We start from the raw sequence: 16,417 nt of genomic DNA, 5'->3' as shown, positions 1-16,417 counted from the left end.
AGGACCGGAGCGGGTGAAGGACCCGCCGCTGAAGCGCCACCGAAGACCCGGAGCGCCGCCGGGTGAGTACAAGCGGGTGGGGCCTTTTTATCTGTCCGCTCCCCCTGTTCTCTCCACCGGGCTACGCCTCTGGCGCCCTCCTGTCTGTACAATGAGCCCACCTCATCAAGAGGCAGAAGTTCTGCTGGTGGGAGAGCGTCTTCCGCTGACATAGTGAGATGTGGACAACGCTTTAAGTCGATGTCAGTTACATTGCTCTGGGGGGGAGCGGGGGGCAGGGGTTCACACCCCTGAGTGACGTATCTTACATCAACTTAAGCAGCAGTGTAGACAAGGCCTTAGTGCACAGCCACACCATCCACATGGGCACCTGGTGCCTGGCAGGACACTGCAGGGTAGATTTACACTCCAGCTTGCCACAAACTCAATGTTCATGTCGATCTGCTCTCAGTCTCCCCACCCCACCCTGTCTGCTTATTCCAGTCTCCTCGCCCAGTTAGTCTTAGACTCCCCACACACCCTGGTTCCTGATCTGATCTGTTTTTCCTCACCCACCACCGGTTCCTTCCCACTGGTTCCCAGTCCCAGACTCCTCATCCAGTGTGGCATTCTATACTTTGGGGTGGGGGTGCTGTAATCCCCATAATCCTCATTTTCATATAATTGTGATCTTACATATAAAGCATGCCTTCTAAGCTATCAGGGGAAAGATTAGGATCTGCTGAAAGTCATTTCTCTATTCATATGTGTAGATCATTAATGCTTATGAAGTTATGAGAATTGTGTGGTATGGTTGTCACTAAAACATGCTGTAAATTGGGGGATCAGCCAGATATGAGCTCCCCAGAGGCAACAGCAAGGAAAGTAACCAACGCCTGGGCAGGATATCAAACAACCAATCAACTGCCATTGTCCAGGAAGGGAGTTACAATGAATGACTCACCTGCATGAGGCCACACCAGGGGAATTGCTCAATCTTCCTTGGAGAGATTCAGTAATGCTCACCTCACTCTGAAAAGGAGTGGGGAGGCAGGGGCAAAACCATGGGGGCAGAAAGGACATGATAAAAAGAAGAGACATTTGCCATGGTCTTCCTCTCTCTTCCACCTACATCTACAGACACCACCACACCAAGCCACTGAAGCGCTGATCAAAGGGGAGAGCCAGGCTGAAGAGTAACCAGGAAGCCTGCGGTGAGAAACATCTAAGTTTGTAAGGGCACTGAAAGTGTTAAGATCAGCTTAGAATGGGTTTTGCTTTTATTTCTTTTGACCAAATCTGACTTGTTATCTGTTATGTATTGACATAAACTGTGACTGTATAAATCATTGTTGCAACCACTGTGATACATTTGCAGCAAATATTGTACAAAGGTTGTCGTGTGAGGTGTCTATGGAAAGGTTCTGATCTGCTGGTTATGATTATGCTATCTGTATGCATGTATCAATTTTGTAGTTGAAATTATGAATATTGGCTATGTACTTGTTTCTCAATGTGTTTGATTCTAAGTAGCATTAAGAAAAGGAGTACTTGTGGCACCTTAGAGACTAACAAATTTATTTGAGCATAAGCTTTCATGAGCTACAGCTCACTTCATCGGATGCATTGTTAGTCTCTAAGGTGCCACAAGTACTCCTTTTCTTTTTGCGAATACAGACTAATTCAGCTACTCTGAAACCTGTCATTAAGTAGCATTAGTGAAGCATTTGGTCAGCTTCTTGAGAAAGGAATTTGCAGACTGAGTGCTCAATCGAGAAACACTTAACTAACAATGGACCTTGGGAGACTCCAATCCACATATGAGAAGTCTTCCTGAGATGTTCAAGGTGGCATGTGAGGAATGGCTGCTGCCTGCAAACTGAGTCATGCATGGACATGTGACTTACCCAGGTGGCTACAAACTCCATCTTGTTGCTGTGATTTTGCACAGGAGAACAAAGGGAAAGAATATAAAAGGCCCTGGAAACCCCTCCATTTTGTCTTCAATCCTGCTTTTTTACTTCTGGAGGAACTTTGCTACAAACTGAAGCTCCGAACAAAGGACTGAATGACCCATCCAAGCTGTGGATGTACTCCAGAGACTTGATTTAAACCTGCACTTTATTCCATCACTGCTACAAGCCTGAAAAAATAACTTTGCCATTACTGTATGTAATTGATTCCATTTAACCAGTTTTAGCGCTCATCTACAATTCTTTCTTTTTATGAATAAATCTTTAGATTTTAGCTTCTAAAAGATTAGCAACAGCTGCTTTTGTAATGAGCCAGCCAGTCCCAGTCCCTATTCAAGCCCAAATTAATGGTGTTAAAAGCCAGTAGGAGAACACTTCAATCTTCCTGGACATTCTATAACAGATGTAAAAGTAGCTATACTTGAACAAAAAAACTTCAGAAACAGACGTCAAAGAGAAACACCAGAATTACAATTCATTTGCAAATTTAACACCATTAATTTGGGCTTGAATAGGGACTGGGAGTGGCTTGCTCATTACAAAAACTGCTTTGCTGCTCCTGGAATTGACACATCCTCATCTATTATTGGGAGTGGACTGCATCCACCCTGATCAAGTTGGCCATGTCAACACTGGTTCTCTACTTGTGAGGTAACTCCCTTCCCTTCGGGTGTCATTATATAATGCCTGCATCTGTAATTTTCACTCTATGCATCTGAAGAAGTGGTGTTTTACCCACAAAAGGTTATGCCCAAATAAATCTGTTAGTCTTTAAGGTGCCACCAAACTCCTTGTTGGTTTTGTCCTGAATTGATACTCTCAGCTGTGTCCTGCCAGAGGCAACATTGTTACATTATGTTTTGTCTTATAATCACTTAAAATCTATCTTTATAGTTAATAAATTTATTTGTTTATTCTACCTGAAGCAGTGTGTTTGGTTTTAAGTGTGTCAGGGACTCCCCTTGGGATAACAAGCCTGGTCCATATCAATTTCTTTGTTAAATTGATGAACTCAGATAAGCTTGCAGTGTCCAGCGGGCATAACTGGGCACTGCAAGATGGAGGTTCCTCAGGTTGTGTCTGGGGATAGTGGCTAGTGTGATTTGGTTGTACAATCCAAGGAGCAGCTTACATGCCAGAGGCTGTGAGTGAGCAACCCAGGAGTGGGGGTTCTCACAGCAGAGCAGGGTAAGGCTGGCTCCCAGAGTCAAGGATTGGGTGACCTAGCAGATCACTGGTCTGGATAACACCAGAGGGGAATGTCACACCCAGTCAGTCCCAGTCTCCCCAGCTCCCAATCTCCTTGCTGAGCAAGTCACAGTCTCTCCCCACCCACTCCCTGTCCTAATCGCCCTTCCTAGCCAGTCCTAGTCTCTTTTCCCCTCCTCCCAGTCCCAGTCTCCTTGCCCAGCCAGTCCCCATCTCCCACTTTCTTTTCCAGTCCCACTTTCTCTCCATCCACCAGCCTCAAGGCTCAGAATATTCCCCCTGCATCCTTATCCTTATCTACTTTCCCCCTCACCCTGGTCTGCATTCAGTTCAGCTAGCTTCCTCCCCATACTGCCTGAGCCCAATAGGTGGAAACAGTCTCCGTCATCTTAGGTCTAGTGCCTGGTGCCACTCTGGTGCACAGCGGCCAAGAGTATGATTTCAGCATAATTTAATTGGTTACACATCTTGCCATGGCTGCAACACCTCTTCGGGGACCGTCACCTTGTTGTGGTGAAGGGGCTTGTGTGCTCCAAAGATCCTCAGAGCTATGCTGTTGGGAGCTTCATGTTTCTTCAAATGTGGTATAATGAGAAGCTTTTGGAAGCCTTGAAAAATACCAACATTGTTACCATCTTTAAAAAAGGAATAAGTTGGAGTGTGGAAATTATCATGGCATTGCCTTGCTATCTACAGCAGGGAAAATTCTCACCCATATCCTCTTAAACTGATTACTTCCCCTTGTTGAGGAAATATTGCTGGAATCTCAGTGCAGTTTCAAGCCATCCCGCAGAACAACTGACATAATCTTTGTTGCCCACCAAACCCAGGAAAAGTCTTGGGAGCAAAATTATGACCTGCACATGGCCTTCATTGATTTGACAAAGGCCTTCAACTCTGTCAATCACAAAGCCCTGTGGAAGGTGCTGGCCAGATTTGGCTGCCCTCCAAAATGTATTAAGGGCTTAAGGCTTCTTCATGATGAGAGGACAGCCACCATTCTCTGTAATGGCCTGGAGATGGATCCGTTCGTCATCAAAACTGGGGTTAAGCAAGGATGTGTTATTGCCACAACCCTGTTCTCCATGTATTTAGCAGTCATTTTGATCCTTTTTAAAGACCGCCTTCCCACTGGAGTTGACATTCAATACAGAATGGATGGGCGGCTTATTAATATTTGACATTTCCGTTCCAAGTCTAAACTGCTCAAGGCATCCATTACTGACCTGTAGTATGCGGATGACTGTGTTGTCGTCACGCACACTCGGAATGACCTTCAGTCCACACTGGATTTTTTGCACAAGCTTACTGAAGCCTATGACTCTCACTCAATATCAAGAGTTGAGGACTTCTGTTACCTCGGTAGCCAACTTTCTCAAAATGCAAAAATTGACAGTGAGATCCAACACAGGATCTATTGTGCAACTGCTTCCTTTGGGAAACTGCTCTGGCACGTTTTCACAGACCGTGACTTACGGAAGGACACCAAAATCCAGGTCTAGGAGACAATTGTTATTTCTACACTCCTTTATAGATGTGAAACCTCTATTAACAGCACCTCAAGAGTCTGGAAATGCATCATGAAAGATGCCTCTGGAAGATGCTTTGCATCAAGAGGAAAGATCGCTGGACTAACACCAGCAATCTCATTGAACCTAATGTCACCAGCATTGAAGCAATGATCCTCACTCATCAACTCTGCCGGGCTGGACATTGTGTGCGGATGCCAGACTCTCACCTCCCAAAGCAAAGCCTCTACTCTCAGCTCACCCATGGTCGGAGATCCCGTGGTAATCAGAGGAAACCCTACAAAGACACACTGAAAGCGTATCTCAAGAAAACTCATGTGGACATCAGAAGGTGGGAGGACCAAGCAACCAACAAATCTCAATGCCGCTTCATCCTCCATCAGGCAGTGGCCGGCTTCGAGGAGAAGTGCCTTGCCCTCAAAGTTGAAAAGAGAGAGAGAAGAAAGGAAAGAAAAAGAAATTTCTCCCAGCAGGCAGCTGACCCCTCAGGCAATGTCTATACCTACTGCGGGCAGATCTATGGTTCCAGGATCGGATTCCTCAGTGATCTCAGGACCCATATGTAAATCTGTGGTAGAGATCATCCTTGAATGGAGGGATCACTGATGATGACAATGCTGCTGCTGCAACTGATGAGGCTTGGGCCTACAGACAACAGCCTCTTTCACTCTGAATCCCTGATTCACTCCTTGGGCACCATCTGAGGCAGGGGACCTTGGCAGAGGAGAATGATTTTGGCAAAATTTGGTATGAATCCAACCAGAAATTAAAAGTGATAGCTGGACGAGATGGGGTTGAGAGAGTCAAAGCCGCTGAGGTAATATCTTTTATTGGACCCACTCCTGTTGGTGAAAGAGACAATCTTTTGAGCTTACACACAGCTCTACTCTGTCAGATCAAAAGTTTGTCTCTTTCCAGCAGAAATAGGTCCAATAAAAGATATTACCTCACCCACCTTGTCTCTCTAATATCCTGGGACTAACACGGCTACAACAACACTGCATATAAGAAGATGACTGCCACCTTTTGGAAAGTTTTTGAGTATTCAGTCAGGAGAGCAGCTCTGAAAAATTGCTTGGTGCAGAAACATCACAGCTCTCATATGTGTTTGTTCTCAGTGATATCTAGTGCACAGGGCAGTTTGTAGAGGGCTGACTGGTTATTTCTGGAATAATCCTGAATCGGCCCAATCCTGAGTCTTTTATTCTGTTTCTACTCAGTCTGGACAAAGCAAACTCACATGACAGTCAATAGCTGACTGCCTGAGTAAGGAACCCTGGGTTTGGCCCTATGAGCTGGCCCTGCACCTATACCCAGGGAAGACAGGGATTAGTGACAAGAATGGACATAACTATAAGGGCCATGGAAAAACTCATCCTCCTCTCCAACCTTCAGCACAGGCATGTGGAACTACCCTGCCAGCACGGCAGGGGTTAAAGGGAGCCTTTGGGCCCGACTAGCCCCACCCCGCTGTACCTGCAGCCAATGGCAGGCCTTGGGGGATGTAGAAAAGGAGAGAGCCTGGCTCAGTTGAGGGCTGACTGGTGAAGAGGCAGGAGCTATCTGCCTCCCTTCTTGAGGGGAAGGTCACCAGCCTGCCAGCTGGGGCAGTCACCAGGGAGTAAGCACTGGCTCCCTGGCCAAGGGGGACTGAGGAGGAGACCAAGGAGCCTCTGTCAACTGAAGTAACTTGGTCCCTGAAGCCCAGAGACATTGTGGGGTTCAGTCTCACAAAACTTGTGGCTGCCCCACCTGAAGGAGCCTGGGACCACAGCATGGTGCCACTCAAAATCCACGAGACAGCGCTATGGTATGCAAGCCACCCAGCAAATGGGACTAGGGGGCCATGCAGTGGTAGAAAGTAGCCCAGGGCAGTGGATTTAGACTCTTTGCGGGGAGGCCTCCCCTATTTAGGGGTTGATGCATGCAGGACCCTGGCCTGGGACCTGGTAGAGAGGGAGGGCCTGGGTTTCCCTACCTCACTGCCTAAAAGACTGAGGAAATAGACCTTGAAAACCAGGGGCTGGAGTTCAGGGGCACCAACCACTAGGCAGTCTGGCCCTTCAAACGCCCTGTAACAAACTTGAACTTGATTCCCACTGCAAACGTGCAGCTCCAGCTGAGATGCAGCGGCAGTTTTACAGAAAGGTGCACAGACGGGACTTTTGCTCTGATACCCCTTTGTTTGTGTGCAGCTCCCTCCTTCTGGTGAGGTTCAGAGGAGAGGGACTCCCTGCTGGGCACTTGCTCGGTGGGCAGCACAAGGCATTGAGTAGTTGTTAGTACCAGGTTAGGGGGTTTACATTGGTGAAGGTCGATCTGTTTTCTGCAGAGTTTCCAAGTCCTGACAATGAAGCTCATTTTTGTAACGTTCCTGCCCAACCCAGCTTTTTATTGTTTAAAGATACAAGGAAATGGCAGGTGTAAGCAGGGTCTGATTGAGTTCTTCCCTGACAGCTGCTGGGAGGGGGAGAGAGTTACATGAACACACCCCCTCTGCCCAGAGATCCAGCAGATAGAGCGGGGTATAAATCACTGGGGTGTAAATTTACCCCACACTAGCCTGCTGCACCCTGAGTGTCCGTGTGGACCCTGCTGCTGTGCATGAACAGTTCCCCAGTGCTGGGAACCGGGAGCAGATCGAAGCACACGAGGGAACTGTTAGTGCACGGCAGCACGATCCCCATGGACACTCGGTGCCTGGCAGGCCAGAGCAGGGGAGATTTACTCCCCAGCTTGCCACACACTAAATGTTCATGTCAATCTGCTCTCGGTCTCCTCCACCCCACCCTGGCTGCTTATTCCAGTCTCATCGCCCAGTTAGTCTTAGACTCTCCCCACACTCTGGCTCCTTTTCTGGTCTGTCTCTCCTTACCCACCCCCAGTTCCTCCACACTGGCTCCCAGTCCCAGCCTCCTTCTCCAGTCAGTCCCAGTCTCCCCCAGCTCCCAGCCTCCTTGCTCAGTATGTCACAGTCTCTGTCCCCCGACTCTTGTTCTATTTACCCTGCCTAGCCCGTAATAGTCTCCTCCCCCTCCCTCCTCCCAGTCCCAGTCCCCTTGCCCAGCCAGTTCCCATCTCCCCCTTTCTCTCCCAGTCCCAGTTTCTCGCTTCCCACCAGTATCCAGTTTCAGAATGTCCGTCTGTCCCCCCCGGCCACCCGACAGGCTCCTTGTCCCAATCTACCCTCCTCCTCTCATCCTGGTCTGATTCTTGTCCCTTCTACATTCAGTTCAGGTGGTTTCCCTTCTGCACTGCCTGGGCCCAGTAGGGGAAGACAGTCTCCCTGGGACAGAGTGCCGGGAGCGAACAGATGAGCCTGCACTCTGATTGTGATGCTGGCAGATCAGGTGCCAGCTCATGCCAAAGCCCCAGGTCTCACTGAAAGCTTACAAATGCACAGCCTGGCCCATTCACGTGTGCATTAGTATTGATCAAAGTGATTATTAAATGTGTAAATGTATAAGAGTGTTTAATCTTCAAGAAAACTAACCATGTTATTTGCATGGTTCTCACTTATCTGTATCACGTTATAATGCAATAGCAAACATTTCCACTGTGTATAGCCCGGTAACGAAATAACTAATCAAACGAGAAAGAAGCCTTGTGGAATGCAAATGAAGAACTTTCACAGAAAAGTGCTAATTTCAAAGCAAGTGGTCATTGTGTGTGATGATCGGAGGCAAACACTCTAAATGCATTCCTCACTCTCCATCACCAAAGGAAGAGTTCATGTGCGTAGTGACCCTGCCAGCTTGTTTTCTGTGAGATGAAGCTATAAGGCTGGATTCAGGGAAAGATCCTTCATCTCTGGACTGTCTGGATTCTAACAGGGTGGAATAAGTAAACAAAAAGATGGAGATCCCCCGAGTTATTCTGGGTAGCTCTGAGAGAGTTTTGGGAAACTGTCAGATGACTACATCTCTGCTACCATTTTGAATTATAGACCACAGCCACTGGGAGCTGCGGGTGGCCGTGCAAATGTAAACAAACTGTCTTGAGGCCCAACAACAGATTACTCTGATGGGCCATGTGCAGCCTGCAGGCCGCAGGTTGAACACCACTGGTCTAAGGGCACTGTCTGTGACTCCATGGTAAGACTGTTATTGTAATCCAGGCATAGGTGCTGGCTTTCAATTGTCCCAGGGGGTGCTCAACTCCCGCTCCACCCTCAGTCCCGCCCCTATTCCATCCCTTCCCCAATTCCCCAGTGCACTCACAATCCACAGAGGGTTAATATTAAACACTTACCTTTAGCTCCCATTGCCAGGGGGAGCTGCTAAAACTTTTGAAATTCTAAAGGAAAATATTCTACTCTTCCTTGTGCCTTTTGAATAGGAATTTATTACTCCTACTAACTGTTAAAAAGAGAAAAGTTAAAAATAAAACTTATAATGGACCCATAATTGTAATGTTAACTATTAAGTCACAGGAAATTCCTCCATAATACAATATTCTTGTGCTGTGTAAGGCTGAGACATGCTTTTGGCTGATCCCTCTATGGTACACCAGATCTACAGGGTATCAGAGAGCGGGGACGATCAACCCATTGCCTGGTCAACCTATGAGGGTGGGAAGGGGCTCCATAAACACCCTGCGCCCTGCGCATCTCCCAAGCTACTCTGGCTGGGTACGGGGGTCTGGATTTTAGTCTAAGGGTAAAAATTTTAGAAGTGCCTCAGTGACCTAGGAGCCTACGTGTCATTTTCAAAAGTGACTCAGGGCCAGATTTTAAAAGACACTCAGGCACCTAGGAGTGCAGACAGGCATCTACTGGGACTTTCCAAATCTCCTGGGAGTTCGGCACCAGGCACATTTGAAAATCCCACTGAGCACCTATCTGCATTTATAGATACCTAAATATCTTTTAAAACCTGGCCCTTGGGCACTTAGGATCCATAGTCTCACTGAAAGTCAAAGCAAATTGGGCACTGAACTCCCATCAGCCCAGTGTAAATTCATATACAATTTTTTGGCAATCCCAATGTAAATTCATACACAATTTTTTTAACAGAAGTTAATGGTTATAAAGAACCAGACACATTATTTGCCAACAGGCAAATTCACTAATTCAATGATTTTCATTAAATGTTTCTATGACCATGACTAAGTTTCCCAAATATTTTCCCCCAAAAGGGGCAACTGGCAGCACCAGGCACAGGGCCCTATGGGGCAGACAGCACCAGCATCACTACTGCCCTGATGAACAACGGCATCAAGAAGAAACCTTCCACCCTGCAGAGCAGGCTAACTCCTGGCCGGATCAGAGATTCCTCCCACATAAGCCTCCACCCCTGGCCACAGGTCCCAAAGCTGGGCTGAGACCCTCCATGACACTGACCCACATTCAGAAAATGAACTGGAAAATGGGAGCCATTGCAAGGGAAAGGAAAGGCCTGGCACCGGAACAACTGGAGATGAGAAAATGAAAACACTTCACAGTCACAGAGGGGGGTCCGCAGTGGCCAGTGCCCTGCAAACACTGACCCTCCTCCCCAGTCAGAAACAACCCCACACTTGTTACATTTTACAACCCCTTTGCCCCTTCTCACAACCCCCTTCCCATTACTTAGTGTTTCATCTTACACTGTCCTTTCACCATCCCATCATTAAACACACGGACTGCTTCCATCTCCCACCTCACTGCTGCAATCCCCATGGCAAGAAGATGCCTGTGCTCCACCACTGACACACCCTGCAGAACACAGCGCTGAAATGATGCATACTGGATCCCTCCAGGTACATTGGCATCTCTTCCCTTTGATCACATGGGTGTCTCAGAACCAGATCTCATATCACAATCACAGCTCTTCCAAGTGGCTCTAACTCATCGCCTCCACCATTCAGTACAGCTACACCTAACACAGGGACTGCAGCTGGAGCACTTGAAAACAATTCCCAATGGCAATGGCTAGTCCAGCTCCAGGGGGCAGAGTTAAGGCTGCCTTGGCATTCACCTTAACTCTGGATTACCTGGTTTTCAGGGGTTTGAGTTTTGCCCAACCCAAGGGAATGGGATACCTTGGGCAACCTGAACTCTGTGTGAATGAAGTCTTTGTCAGTGAATTTTAACTTAATTCCACAGTCTCTGACATGCGAAGCTGTCTGTCCACAGGCAGTAAGGAGAGTCTGGCCTTCATTGCAATGAATGAACAATGACCTCCTGTCTCGGGCGGGACTCGTAGAGCTCCAGTGAGGATAAGTAGGTCACCAGTGTGAAAAATGTTTAACTCTAGCAGTGACTGCAGGGCTATGTGCACACAGAGGGCTCAGGTCTCCATACCGCTATCTGTAGGCAGCTGCACTCATGTAAAGGTGGAGTAAAGTGGTCCTTACACATCACTACTAGTGAGTTACACCGACCCACCACCTCTGAAGTGGTTGTCGCCTGTGTGAAAAGGTTTAACTCAACCAGTCTAGCTGCAGGTAATGAGACAAGAGTCACGCTCCAAAAGAGAATGAGGCTGAACAAAGGAGGGAGTGGTTAGCACAACTCTACACTATGCTTAGTCTCCAGTGCAAGCCTGGGTAAATTTGGTGCAAGTGGCTGGAGTACGTGCAAAGCTGGTGTACCGGCGTCCTACTCGATAACCATTTTTAACAAGGCCATGCTCTGTGCTGACCTCGCCACTGTTCTCCCCTGGGGAGACAAGTCTGTTTTTATGCTCCCCCCCCCGTGTACTGCGTGTGTATATAGGATTGCTGCCTGGCGTGTAGACTATGGGGAGGGCCCTACCAAAATCACCATCCATTTTGGTCAATTTCACTGTCATAGGATTTTAGAAATCATAAATTTCATGATTTTGGCTATTTAAATCTGAAATTTCAGGCTGTTGTAATTGTTGGGGTCCTGGCCCAGAAAGGAATTGTCGGGAGGGTCCCAAGGACAATGTAGGGGGCGGTTGCGATGCTGCTACACTTATTTCTGTGCTGCTGCTGCTGCTGCTGCTGCTGGTGGCACTGCTTTCGGAGCTGGGCAGCTGGAGAGCGGCGGCTGGTGGCCAGGATCCCAGCTCTGAAGGCAGAGCTACCGCCAGCAGCAGCGCAGAAGTAAGGGTGGCCTGATGTGGTGTTGCCACCCTTATTTCTGCACTGCTGCTGGCGGGGCGCTGCCTTCAGAGCTGGGTGCCTGGGAAACAGCTGCTGCTCTCCGACCGCCCAGCTCTGAAGGCAGTGCACAAGTAAGGGTGGCAATTCCACAGTCCCCCTAAAATAACCTTGTGACCCCCCCACCCCACAACTCCCTTTTGGGTCAGGACCCCCAGTTTGAGAAATGTCGGTCCCCTGTGAAATCTGTATAGTATAGGGTAAAAGCACACAAAAGACCAGATTTCACGGGGGGAGACCAGATTTCATGGCCGTGAATTTGGTAGGATCCTAACTATGGGAACTGTATTGTATTTGCCTTGGTGCGATATGGATAATTGGCCAGGCAGGTTCTATGTGGGTGCAGAATGTGAAAGCCGTGGGGAAGACAGGAGAAATGAGAGAGAGGGAAAATGGCAAAGCAACTGAGAAGATTACTGACTGATAAAGTGGGGCCTTTCAACATCCAACTAGTGCTTTTCCGGATGGGGAAGGGTCATTGTGCAGGCTCATACATGTGAGCATTGCCCTAAGACAGACACTGGGCAACTTTACAGTGGCTGTGTCTGGGCAGCAGAACTCTCAACTGCGGTGATGAAGTGGGAATTCTGTGTAATATTTTATGAATGCTTGGCAGGGCAGTGACTTACCTGGCTAAGGATTGCTACCCAATCAGTGCAATAAGATTACAAAGCTCTTCCGGGGGAGAGCTGAAGACATGTGTCACTTAACTGTCTAGGGTGGGATGAATGAGTTATTACAGGACTGGCTGGAGCTCACCTATATTAATGGAGGATCCTGAAAGACAATGGGAACCTCAGGGATTGAACAACTGACAACTAACCCTGGGAAACTTCAGCAGGCAGAACATGTGAACTTGGCAGGGGTCAGCAGGAGAAGGACAATGGACGGAGCAGTGATAGGAGTCTAGGACAAGAGCTGGCCTTTGGAGAGACACGAGAGCTCACCTGGGACTGAGAGACAAAGAGACAGAGAAAAAGTGGAAACCAAGACGGGTCCAAGCAGCATGGCTCATGGGAGCCCTGACTTGGCCAGTATGGACCACATCGTAATTTTGCTTCTTCTCTGTGCTAACTGAAGAACTTCCCGAAGGCGTGTTCCAGTTGACCAGTAAATCCTGCTGTGGTTTGAAAAGGCTGCCGGGTGTCACTGCAGATACTTGTTGAGGTGCATTGGTCCCTGATGAGTATAAACGTCTCTAAGCTGGGGTCTATCTCAGTTGAACCCACTGGGCAGAGCATATGGGGTGAAACAGGAGTGTTGGAGCCCAGAGGCTCTGTCTCGGAGGCGTTGAGGCTACGTGATCTACCTTTAAGGAAGTGTGGGACCCTTGCGGGGTCTGGCAAACTGAAGGGGTTCTTCCCCAGGATTGTTTAAAAGCTGGGGCATAGCACAGATCTTGTAGATCTGTGACACCTGCCAAGGCCCAGATGTGGTGCCTGTGACGTTGCACTCTACACGCTTTATGAATGTGAATAGGATGTAACTGGAATATGTTTGATGCAAAAGGTCTCTTGTAAGGTATCATTACAAAGCTTATAATCTACTGAATATATTCATCCTATTTCTATGAATGTTTCATTCTTGTATCTGAAACTAGAAATCTGAAGTATAACTCTGAGGTCCTACTGTAATTATGTAAAGTGTGGGCCATTAATGGTGGTGTAAAATCTTGATGACTCCCATTGACTTGGACAATGGACTGTAAATGGCTCTGTTTACCTGCAAGCTTGCCTGTGTACATGTAGGCCAGCCCATTGGTAATGAAAAATGAGGTCTTACAGTGAGATGTGACCATGTCACCTGATACTGGAATCCATCTCAAACCTGGTGCTTTTCCATTTAGAAGGAGGGGTGTGGATCCAGAGAGACAAAGGATTCCCACCTTGTGCCAAAGCTATAAAAGGGGGTGGAGCAGGACAAGGGTGGTCCCAGTCATGAGAAAGCCCCTGCTTTTCACCGAAGATGCCTGCTGGAACTAATAAGGATTGTACCGGGGAAAGGATTGGGCCCAGACTAGGAAAGAGTCTAGTCTGTGAAAGAAACCTATTGGAACATCTCTGGGGGTGAGAGATGTTCCAATACCTCTAATCAGTTTCCTAATGTATTAGGCTTAGACTTGCATGGTTTGTTTTGTTTCGCTTGGTAACTTACTTTGTTCTGTCTGTTATTACTTGGAACCACTTAAATCCTACTGTTTATACTAAATAAAATCACTTTTGTTTATTGATAAACCCAGAGTAAGTGATTAATACCAAGGGGAACAAACAGCTGTGCATATCTCTATTTCAGTGTGATAGAGGGTAAACAATTTATGGGTTTACCCTGAATAAGCTTTATACAGAGTAAAATGGATTTATTTGGGGTTTGGATTCCACTGGGAGCTGGGTGTCTGGGTGCTGGAGATAACCAACAACTGCCCAGCAGGTCACCTAAGGTCTGGAGCTTTGGGGGCATGGAGCAGACCTGGGTGTGTGTTGTAGCAGGCTAGCGTGTCTGGCTCAACAAGGCAGGGTTCTGGAGTCCCAAACTGGCAGGGAAAACAGGCTCAGAGGTAAATTCAGCACATCAGGTGACAGTCATAGAGGGTCTCTGTGACCGAACCCATCAAAGTGCCAATGTGCCAATAACTTGTGCCAATAACACAAGTTATTGTGCCAACAATAACAACAACAACAACAACTTGTGCCAATAACTTTTATTGGACCGGCTCCTGTTGGTGAAAGAGACAAGCGTCTCAGCTTACAGACAGCTCTTCTCTGTCAGATCAAACATTTCTCTCTCTCCAACAGAAGTGGGTCCAATAAAAGATATTGCCTCACCCACCTTGTCTCTCTAATATCCTGGGACTAACCCAGGTACAACAACACTGCATATACGAGGATCACTGTCACTTTTTGGAAAAACAACAAGGAGTCCGGTGGCACCTTAAAGACTAACAGATTTAAGGTGCCACCAGCCTCCTCATTGCTTTTGTGGATACAAACTAACGCGGCTACCCCTCTGATACTTGACCCTTTTTGGAAAGTTTTCTAGTATTCTGCCAGGACAGCACCTCTCAAAAATTGCTTGGTGCAGAAACATCACAGCTCCCGTATGGGTTTTTTCTCAGTGATATCCAGTGCACAGGGCTAGTTTGTAGACAGATGACTGGTTATTTCTGGAATAATTCTGAATGGGCCCAATCCTGAGTCCTTTATTCTGTTTCTACTCAGTCTGTACAAAGCAAACTCACATTACAGTCACTGGCTGATTGCCCGAGTAAAGAACCCTGGGTTTTGCCCTTTGTCCTTGCCCTGCACCTCTACCCAGGGAAGATGGGGCTTAGTGACAGGAATGGACATAACTATGCGGGGCATGGAAAGACTCCTCCTCCTCTCCAGCCTTCAGCTCAGGGATGGGGAACAACCCTCACTTTATCCCCACTGCAAAAGTGCAGTTCCAGCGGAGACGCAGCAGCCGTTTTACAGAAAGGTGCACAGACGGGACGTCTGCTCTGATACCCCTTGGTTCGTGTGCAGCTCCCTCCTCCTGCTGAGGTTCAGAGGTGAGGGACGCCCTGCTGGGCACTTGCTGCGTGGGCAGCACCAGACATTGAGCCGTTGTTAGGACCAGGTTAGGGGGGTTACATCTGCAAGAGCCCACTGTATTTTACGTCTGCAGAGTTTCAAAGTCCTGGCAATGAAGTGCCTTTTTACTAAGTTCTTTTCTCCGATCTTTTTTATTTATTTTTAAAGACTAGGAAAGTGCATAAAACCCTCCCACCCCCGCTACTGCCCCTCCCCCCATGTTAAGAGATTTTCAAGGTTTGTCATTGAAACACTCAAAATCCAAGAAAGGGCCAAGATTAAACACAACCCTTAGCTACCATCACCATGGGGAGCTGGTAAAACTTTTGGAACTATAGGAAAATATCCTCTCTTCCATGTGCTATATTCAGAGGAAGATATTATTCCGACCAAATGTTAAGAAATGAGAGTTTAAAATAAAACTTATAAGGGGCCCGTAGTTGTAACGTTAACTATTAAGTCACAACAAATGTCTCCATAATATGATACTCTCTAGGCCAGATCTACAGGGTATCAGAGATTTTATAATTTTCTATTACTGGTTGGTCCAAAACATGAAAAGTAACAAAACAGGCTGGGGGTTTGGGGAGTGCTCTGAGCTAACTCTAATTCTGGTCAAGCCAGGAGGATCCTCCCATTTCCTGATCACCCTATGGGGGGGGGGGGTCAGAATCTTCATAAATGCCCCACCCTCTGTGCATCTCCCCATCTCCTTTGGCTGGGCGTCTGGGTCTGGATTTGAGTCTAAGGGTAACATTTTCAAAAGTGCCTCAGTGATTTAGGGGTTTATGTGCCATTTTCAAAAATGACTCAGGATCAGATTTCAAAGGGCATTCAGCTGCATGGAAATGCACAAAGGTGCCTAGTGGGATTTTCCAAAACTCCTGGGAGTTTGGCACCAGGCACATTTGAAAATCCCACTGGGCACCTATCTGCAGGTTTAGACACCTAAATATCTTTAACAATCTGGCCTGTAGGCACTTAGGATCAATTGTCTTATTCAAAGTAAATGCCAGTTGGGCACCAAACTCTTGTTGGACTCTTTGGAATC

The 16,417-nt window shown here is 47.5% G+C and overlaps 1 protein-coding gene across 1 annotated transcript in view; it reads right to left on the bottom strand.

The window, feature by feature from the left end:
* Positions 1-16,417, bottom strand: part of LOC140907321 (scavenger receptor cysteine-rich type 1 protein M130-like) — a 179,904-nt gene that overhangs the window by 24,158 nt on the left and 139,329 nt on the right. The gene's annotated exons all lie outside the window — the stretch shown is intronic.

Source organism: Lepidochelys kempii, chromosome 1, assembly GCF_965140265.1.
Source record: "Lepidochelys kempii isolate rLepKem1 chromosome 1, rLepKem1.hap2, whole genome shotgun sequence".
Classification (NCBI taxonomy): Eukaryota; Metazoa; Chordata; order Testudines; family Cheloniidae; genus Lepidochelys; species Lepidochelys kempii.
Note: the sequence above shows the minus strand (reverse complement) of the source record. Positions and strands in the feature narration are given on the sequence as shown.